The following is a 9,565-nucleotide window of genomic DNA, read 5'->3' on the forward strand; positions in this document are numbered from 1 at the left end:
TGATCAACGGGTGACAGGCCAGGCAAAGTGATGCGTTTCAGAAAATTGCTGCTCAGGAAGGCAGACTGGAAATATCAGGGAAAGAGGATTCTCAGCTTTACAGAGCCATGTTCTGTTTTTCTAAAGAAAGGAAGCAAAATGAAGTTGGCTAGGAACACTAAGTATGTTTGACCTTTTTTCCCTGTAAACAAAATCTTAGACTCACATGAGGTCTGCCGCATGTGAAAGGAATACAAAAGAACTTTTTCCCTCTGGTACATAATTCCTTTCTAGAAATGGGGAAGATGACATTTGTAATGCACCTGATTCCAGTGTTTTATCCTAACCAACATGGCCAGAGACCTGTTCCCAGTGAAACTGCAGGGCAGATCCATCTCCTCATGGAAGCAAAGCTCTGCATTGCTAATGCTTTGGAGCACCCTGGTATAGACCTTTGAATCTGCAAGAATCAGGGCTCAGAAATGGTCAATGTATCTTACCAGCCCTCTCTGAACATTTCACTCAACTTTAGTTGAAAGAAAAACAAATAGAAATATCACAAAAAGAGAAAATAAATACAAAGAACATTTGTCTCTATTAAAATGCAATGAGATGCTTTGATCCTCTCACTCCCATGTCCAGATTCCCCAGCCCCTCCCCAGAAATAACTGGGGAGACTGCAGAAAACCTGGCACAGAAAACCTGTGCAAATTTCACATAACCACATTTCTAAGTACGCAGTAAGGATAAACTGAATGCCAACATTATTTGCTGGGACTGGTGCTTTGTTTATTTGACTCACCTGCAAAGTTAATTTTGTAAAAGAAGTGCAAACAAGCATCATCATTTCTTTTTTAAATCTGGGTCCGAGGACTGGCAGAGGTCTGGATTGACTGCCCAACCCAGTAGTTCACAACCTGTGAAAAAGAACATTTTGTTTTTCATTTTTCATTCCTCCCATTTATGGACAAATGGAAGAAAAGAAAAGAAAAGAGAGCAGAAAAACATTGATAACTTTAAAAGCTTGCTAGTTTTCTACAATGCACCAGCATAATGTTTAACTAGCAATAGAGAAAAAAAAATCTTACAATCCATTACAGATGAAACCATTCTAGTTTTTCACTAAAAAAGCTGCATTTGAAACCCAGAGGAGTGGAATTGTCTTGATCAGCCTCTATATGTTTACTAACATGCAGATGTCTAAAAATACATACATACAAATCACAGGTTACCGGAGTTTAATAGATCAGAAAGAAACTTTAGTTTCAGTTAAAATGTAACAATAGACTTCTGAGTCATGTGGCTGCACACTTTGAAGCCATGCCCAGAATAAAGTAGGAGTTCTCCATGAGACTAACCTGATTTGAGCATGGTTAGAGGGTAACCTTTGAGAGACTGCCAATACAAATGATCCTTTTTGATAACGTCTGCCTTGGTGGTGAAATGTCTCTTGGCTCCAATTCACTAAACGTTTCTGTCCTCTCTGAGCACCTTTCAAGTTTTAAAAAAAATCCCAGAATTTTACTGAAATGTTTACCCTAGTGATAATAGATTGTTGACCTAAAATGCGGATTGCCCAAGCCCTTTTTATGTTTTATTAAATGAAGATATTTACTCTAGTATGATGTTAATTAATAACTGTCTGATAGGCTAGGTTGGAGACCTCAGGATGGGACTGAACAGTTAAAAGCAGAATCTTTTCTTATTTAGTCTGCATTTGCTGCCAAAATTACTCTTCCAGACCACTGCTTGAGCTCTCTTGTCATGAATTTAGAGTGATGAAGGTTGTTTTAAAAAATTGGTAAATTTGCTGGCTGGAGATGGGAGGTAAAGCCACTGGTATTGTCATTTCCCCTTATTCTTCCTTCCCTGGTAGAATAGTACCATTTTTCAGGTATGCACCTTATGCTGAAAGTATCACAGAGCAGATATAGATAGCTACAACTAAGCAATAGAGAATTACAGTTCATACTGACCTTTAGATGTCTGATTTTTCTCAGTTTAGTTTGTGCCAGTGTGCAGATATGAGAAGGTTTCACCTGGAAGCCCAGGTGCCTCAGGCAGCCTCAAAATGTTACTGAGATCCCTGAAGCCCTGCAGTGAATTTTAGCCTCTGCTCTGTGTTTGGAGGTGCTATGAAGCAAACTTCCAGCAAACTAAAGAACCTCTGGTTTTCAGTGAAATGGTCCCTAACCACCCAACCATGTCAGCACAGACAAGTGCTCGAGTTCCATCTGCCCTGTTCAGTAGTATACGTACACTTGGATTTTGTGCTATGACACTTATATACCATTGATGTAGCTAAAATCACAACGCCAAAATCACGTCTAATAGGAACAACATGAAATGCTTAGGGAATGTGAAATTTTTCTTAATATATTTGAGAACACATTCTCCCACTAACATCTTCCAGAAATGTACAGGACAACCCTGCTGCATCTTAATAAGCTGTTCCTTTGCTCTATGCTTTTTGTATTTTGACATACTTTCCCAGATGCCCTTCTCAGCCGAAGGAGATAGGCTGTGTCTACATTGAACAAACAAAAATGTAAACACTTAGTAATGTAAACATGGTTTAGTTAATTAAAACCATGTCATGAACCAGAGGTCTTCCCTTCCTCTCCAAGCATTTCAGTTGGCCTCTAAGCAAGTATTTAAATGTCTTTAAAGGCAGTATTGCCAAAAATGAAATCAAATATCATTTCATTCTATTTTCACATCTCCTATCTATTAAATATGGAAATATCCTGGGACTCAGTAACTGACAGGCAGTCCTATTGTCATTTCAGTCCCACAAGAATCTGTTTAGTTTTTCAAATTTCAAAGAACAGTAAAAAAAAAAATATATTTTTTTTAGCAAAAATGTGTATGTTGTTTAAAACACTCATAGGAAATGTAGGAAAGCATATAATCCTCACAGCTGATATAATAAAACTATTTTGCAAAGAGCCATGAGGTCAGGCAGACAGAGTTTTCCAGAAAGCTGTTACTTGAACAAATAGATGCACATTCCGGCTACAGAAAACAGACTCATCTGCAAACAGCTGAAGTGCTCTCTGGTGTTGCACACGACGCTGTTCACGTGGTGCAACCACTCAGGTCTCATCCACCAACACCGGAATTGAAGCCAACTCTGAGTAGTTACGTAACATAGTAAATTTTCATTTACGTTTTACCAATGAACATTTATATCCCAGAGGTCCACAGCTGTGATTCAAACTCGGACACAGATAGGATCCACACCACTACAAAGACAAAAGACTGAAGAGTGGTATGGCTTTTCCAAAGGCAGCCCATCAATACACCCATGAATTTTGAAGTATGTTGGTCAGAAGCTCTCTGTTGACTTTGAGTTTGATCAGGGCTTTTAGTTCTCCTGGTTAAGTAAACAGGGGCAGCTGTTTGCCATCTAGGAGTAAATGCCTTACCTGATTCCTCCTGAAGTGTTAGGAATAAGGAAACTATATTAGGTGGTCTTGCTCCAATGGCTGAGATTTTCATTCTGCATAATTTGTATGGCTTGAAATTACTGTATCTTATTCCAGTAGTGGATTAATGTAGCTCTGACTGGGAAATAAATGAAAACGTTGAAAAGATAACGTGTTGATAAGGCTTAAGTTATCTAAACGAGCTATTTTGTTTACCTTAATGTGAGGTAAATATTGCTGAAAGAAAGTAAAAGACAGAGCTAGGGCAAATAGCCATTTTAGGCACAACAAAGCCATGTGGGAGTACCTATGCCATACCTTTGGTATCAAAATGTCCTTGCTTTCAGGCAGGCAGATAAGCCTGATTCCGGGCTGAGCCAAAACACTTACATATCAGTCCTAGTTCATCATGTTCCTCTTTTCTTTCCATTAGTCCAGGGTATGGAAAGCACAGAAATCTGGTGCAAATTGTCAATATAGAAAGTCTGGGTGAGCTCCTGCTAAGCAGGGGCTGCCGCCAGGAGCTGAAGGGTTCCCTGTGGCAGCTTTTCTCCATTGAAGCAGCATCCGGGTTTTCTTTCCCAAACACCGCCAGGCTTTCCTGTTCTTTGCTGCATTGTCTTCTGGTTCTGTTCAACTCTCTTTAGGGAATTTTGGGACTACAAAGAGGGAATTTTGGTGGTGTTAATGTTCCTAGCAGCAGCGCCAGGGCTGAAGCAAGTGGGATGCCAGACAGTGCAAACTTGACTGTGCTTTATCAGCTGCTGTTGAAGAGAAAGAGGGCTACTGCAGTAAAAACATAGTAGCAGACAAAAGTCGAATTGGTAAAAAGGAATGAAAGCAACACTTCTGGCACCACAGCACATTACTTTAGTCCAGGAATAATGAAGGTTGAGGTTGTCTGGAATTTTGTGATGTTACTAGGCTGACAATTTGCAGACTCAGGACATTATCCTAATTGCCCTCCACAAAACTTCCCATGAAGAAACAAAACATTCTCCTGAGATAATGCTGGTTTACAGCAGAAACCCATCATCAAATATAGAGGGATTGGCTGCACCTTCTTTCTATGCAAACTAAGTACTTGCCTGTCCTATCCTCTAAAATAAAAGAGAGCAAGGTGGTGCTTGCCATGCAAGGAACGGTTTCCAATCAGATAATTTAAATTCTTTAGTCTGGCCAATGTATTATTTTTGCTCTTACTTCCCAAGTATTTTTGTCTTGAATTTTAGAGATGATTGTGGGCTACAAGAATGCATCCAGGTTTTCAATGGACTTCTGCTTAGATAATATTGTGTAAAATACACTTGAAATAGGAAAATACAACAAAAAGAAATTTTTGAAGGCCATGCAGTCTTTAGAACTGATAAAAAAGAAAAATCTAACACATGCCAGAAAAATAAGCATGGTATGTAATGTTATGTTTCTTCCTTGTGTTGCCCTGTTTTGGATTCATTCCATGTATGCTGAAATTAGTAAGAGTCTTTTCATTGGCCCTGGGCCAGGATCACCCGTATTATCAGGATGAAAAAAGCAACAATGTCTTAGTGCAAGCAGAATATTCTGGTGATAAATACTGGTACTGCTGACATTATATTAAGATTTCTCAGTACTTTTTCTTATCCATTTTTGTTACCTCTTCTGCTTGACTGTACTTCCCCTTTCATCTATTGCATCTGCCAAATAGGGAGATACCTATAATACCACTAAACTTCTGATAGTCCTAACCCTGGAGAAAAAAAAAACAATGTTTACTGGTACTTGTTACTGCAGAGAGTGGAAATTGAAGGTCATTGGGAGTCACTGCATATGGCTTAATAGTCACATATCATTTTGCCCATTTAGTCATCCTGGGAAAAGAGAGAAGTCGGTAGCACGGAGATGTGTGTTCCAGCTTCCAGACTTGTTCTGCGAAGGCAATGCTAATAGACCATGTCTCAGAGAAAACTCTTTCTTTGGGGACTATAAATGCCCTTCTGCTTAAATACGGTGAAGATTTGGACAAAGAATCATTCTATGTGTAAACAATTTCTACTGCTTATCTAGGAACACATTTTAAAAAAACTGAAAATGAAAAAAATATAAAAAGATAAAAAGCTGAAAATCTTAGGGGAGAATGAACATGAACAACATATTTCTTGGGGTGAAAAAGGGGCTGCTCTAATACTTATTCAGTATCACTCTTTATTCACTCTATCAGTTTTCAACAATTGCCCAGAAGTCATGAGTTTAGCAGCCCTTAAGCAAAAAAGCGTCAGTGCCATGTTATTTTAAGAAATTGCAAAAGGTGCCCAGAAATGCAAAGCTTATTTCTTCATCTGTGAAGACATAATTGGGAGTAGGTTGAGCTAGGTGCAGAGAAACATTAAACAACTATATAAAGGCAAAGAAAGTCTGTTGTAATCACTGGCTGAGTTAAATCTCTGTTTGTAAGAACAACTCAGCCAACAGAAGTTGGCAGCTATGTGTGCACAGCTAGTTTTTCCAAAGTAAGGCCAAAGAAAAACTAGTGTGTGTTTATTCTGGCATCAAGATACTTTCACCCCAGCTGAAAGCTCAGCTATGTTTGTTCTATGTCCAGAATTATCTTCATTCTACTCAGTATATTAAAATGCCTTTCAGATACATATACATTCTTGAAACAAATCATAATTTGCATCCAGAGGTAATGTTTTTGAGGAAGGTTAATTCCTGTGAGGTTATCTGAATACTCAGCAAGCAACAGGGCACCTTCTGTAGCTCCACCTCTCTGGTGTCCTTCTGTATCCAGAGCTTTTACTAAATCCCTGCATTGCTCCCACTTTTCCATATGGGAAACTGAAGCTGGGGGAGGTATTAGCTGATTTACTGTAGGGTCAATAATTTCCAGTCTTACTGCGACCTCATTTGAGAAAAATAACAACACATCATGATTCCCAGGTAAAGTCTATTGGCTCTCAAAACAGAGGGTTAACAAAGCATACTGATGTTTTATTATAAAAGTACTGTCACACTCAAACTATGCAGCTCAGGGAATGAGTTTGCCACACCAAAGCCAAAACCAAAATAGTCATGTTTACCTTACTAGAGAGAGATCTGTGGCTGCTTCCATTTACACAGGCGTTTTCTGGTGGAGTTACCTGGGAGCTGCAATGAGACGGGCTTTGAGATGAGAAGAACGTTACTGGAGCTTGTGTGGGAAAGGTTATGAGAGAGCAACTGGAAAAGCATTATAGTTGGGAAGAATCCCTAGGGAAGGGACAGAGCTAAAGGGGCCCTGAACCCATCCCCCCTCTCCTCAGTGTGAGCGAGTGGGGTCTGTGGGTGTTGGGGGTGACACTTGTGTGAGGAGCTCTGGGTCGGCTCAACAGCTAAACAGGAGCTGGGGCAAGGCTGCCTAAACTGGGGTTAGCATCAGCTGTGGTCCCATCAGGTGCAGCTCGGTGCCCCTGGGCTCAGGGGGGCTGCTGCATCTTCTGGCTAGCGCGGAGGGCTGGTGTGGAGGCACTGAGCCCTGCCCAGAGCCGTGCTCCACATCCAACGTCCTGCTGAGCTGCACCTGGGTCACCTGAGAGCCCTGGTACAGAGCCAGGTGCTGAGTCCAGATCTCTAGAGCTTCAGGCCAGTGCCTTCTTCACAAAACCCCTTCCTTTTCTGTCAAATCGCTCATACTTACTGTCCAAGTGCACATATGTCTGTGAATAGGAAAAAAAACCCACAAGAAATTTTAAAACTGTAATCACTTCTTCATTGAAAAACCTCACAGAACACAAAAACAAACCCAGAATTTATAGCAATAGAGTCCCACGGGAATTACATTAAGAAGTCAAACATTATGAAGAATTATTACCTGTTCTTTTCATCTAGACCCATATTCTGCTAGAGATTTCTGCAGTAAGCCTGAAAAGTCCCATTTTAAAGCACTAAATTATCATTTGGACCTTACATAAAGGTTGCAATGGAAAATATTTCCTTCTGCAAATCAGGAATTCCATACTTGAATGAGAGTGCACTCATGTTTAACAAAGGTCACTATTATCATTATAATTGAACATTTCTAAGAAACATATTCTTTTGCTACCTTACAGATGCACTTTAGTGAAGTGCTGCAGAATGGCAAAGATTATTACCTATATATCTTTAGATGTTTGCCCATTAAACACACCTTAAAACACTTTCATGGCCCAGGATACCTGCATAACTGATGTCTCATGTAATGTGAATGCCCATTGTCATACTAAGTTCCCACTAATGTATTTTTCCCACGTATCATGAAATGAGTTAAATTCAGGGTTTGATTTGTATCTTCATTCATATAATACTAGCTGCATTGGAAATATTAGAGACATTAGTAACCAATCATCAGTCCCAAAACAGCAGTGAATTTAATAGCCCACTACGTGGGTTTGAAATAAATAGATGCTTTACCAGCTTTGGCTGACATCTGCACATACAGCGGGCAGTTGCAGGAAAGGACTTTGGCATCTCAGGATTTGCTGCAGTCACCCAGAAGAAATTCCTCTCCCAGAGAAAGCAGATACACAAAAGGTATCAGGGGCCGAGTTTAAAGTACGGTACCATTTTGCAAATCATATTATCTAGACTTATCATGCATGTATGAGTTTTGAATTTAATCCCTGCATTAACTGACTTTCCCCTAGAGCATGTACCCTGCCAGGAAAATGTATTTTCATTACCTTCCTATTTGATTTTTATAATATTATTCCTGAGGCAAGCTTGAAAAAGCAGATCAGAGGTTAGATCCCCACCTGGGTTTTGCAGAAAGTTTTTGGATGTTGGAAAAGAGCTTAGGAAAGGAAAATTTAGCATGAGATACATAACTTTCAGATCAGATTTATTAGCAAATCTGCTATAATGACGAGCCTTCAGGAAACAGGACAGGCCTTGCTAATGAAATCCTTGCACAGATATTGCTATATCCAAAGCCTTATTATTTTCATGAAATGCTACCTCTTGCTACAGGCTGCTCGAGATGCTGACACTGTGCTCTTCAGTGGTAAATTGGCAAAAGAGAGATGATCAGGCTTTTAGGATGTGCTATGGCTGATGTGGCAGATCAGCTGTTTCCATTTGATGGGATTTTGTTTTTATTCCTGGCACCTGATAGATGATTTAGCTTTTGTATGCTACTCAGCCCTGTAATCACTTGTGGTCTTACTGAACTGGTAACAATGCAGGAATTCAGAGCAAAAAGAGAAGAAAAAAAAGGCTGTTTTACCTTGTCTGCCATTGTCTTTCTTGTTTATCTGTGCTCGCTCAGAAGTCCTGCTGCTGCAAGAAGAAAAAGCATATGAAACCTGGTCAGAGGGCTCAGCCAAATGCGCTTTGCTTATGGGAGGTTCATGAGAAGTTGCTGTCGGAGCCAAGGCCTAATGTGCATTTCAATTCACAGAGTAAGAAATTTTCAGGTAAAAAGACTTTAAAATCTGGTTTGTTTCACTTCATTCCACACCTCTCAATAAACTGTTGCGCTAGCCCTTAGGAGTAGCACGTGCAATAAGCCATGACAGTGAAAATATTGTAAAACAGTTTCAAGAAAAGTCTGAAATTGCATTTCATTTGTGTGGAGAATGGATTGAGAGTAGCCCTGAAGAGAAGGACTCAGGGGTGCTGGTGGATGAGAAGCTCAACACGTGCCAGCGATGTCTTTGCAGCACAGAAAGCTAAACATATCCAGGGCTGCACCAGAATTGTGACCAGCAGGTCAAGTGAAGTGATTCTGACTTTCTACTCTGCTCTCATGGGACCTCACCTGGAGTCCTGTGTTCAGTTTTGGAGTCCTCAGCACAGTAAGCACATGGATCTGTTAGATCAAGTCCAGAGGAGGGCCAAGAAGAAGATCAGAGAGCTGGAGCACGTCCTATATGAGGACAGGCTAAGAGAGCTGGGGTTGTTCAGCCTAGAGAAGAGAAGGCTCTAGGGAGACCTTATAGAAGCCTTCCAGTACTTAGAGGGAACCTAGAGAAAAGATGGGGAAGGGGGTCGATATCAGGTAGTACAGTGATAGGATGAGGGGGAATGATTTTCAGCTGAAAGAATGGAGATTTAGATTAGATATTAGGAAGAAATTCTTTACTGTAAGGGTGGTGAGGCACTGGAAGAGGTTGCCCAGGGAAGTTGTGAATGCCCCATCCCTGGAAGTGTTCAAGACCAGGTTG

At 40.4% G+C, this 9,565-nt stretch overlaps 1 long non-coding RNA gene across 7 annotated transcripts in view; it reads right to left on the reverse strand.

Moving 5' to 3' along the window:
- The window catches only part of LOC128852738 (uncharacterized), a 28,686-nt gene extending 19,341 nt beyond the window's left edge, over positions 1-9,345 (reverse strand). For 6 of the 7 annotated variants that reach the window (XR_008450771.1, XR_008450770.1, XR_008450769.1 and 3 more), the window contains exons 1-4: positions 9,160-9,345; positions 6,467-8,678; positions 3,408-3,546; positions 782-896 (exon numbers count right to left, since the gene is read on the reverse strand). This is a non-coding gene — a long non-coding RNA (uncharacterized LOC128852738). The remainder of the gene's footprint in view (positions 1-781; positions 897-3,407; positions 3,547-6,466; positions 8,679-9,159) is intronic. The other variant, XR_008450772.1, reaches the window with a different exon arrangement.
- Positions 9,346-9,565: the final 220 nt, after the last annotated feature.

The sequence above is a fragment of the Cuculus canorus genome, chromosome 7 (genome assembly GCF_017976375.1).
Source record: "Cuculus canorus isolate bCucCan1 chromosome 7, bCucCan1.pri, whole genome shotgun sequence".
NCBI lineage: Eukaryota > Metazoa > Chordata > Aves > Cuculiformes > Cuculidae > Cuculus > Cuculus canorus.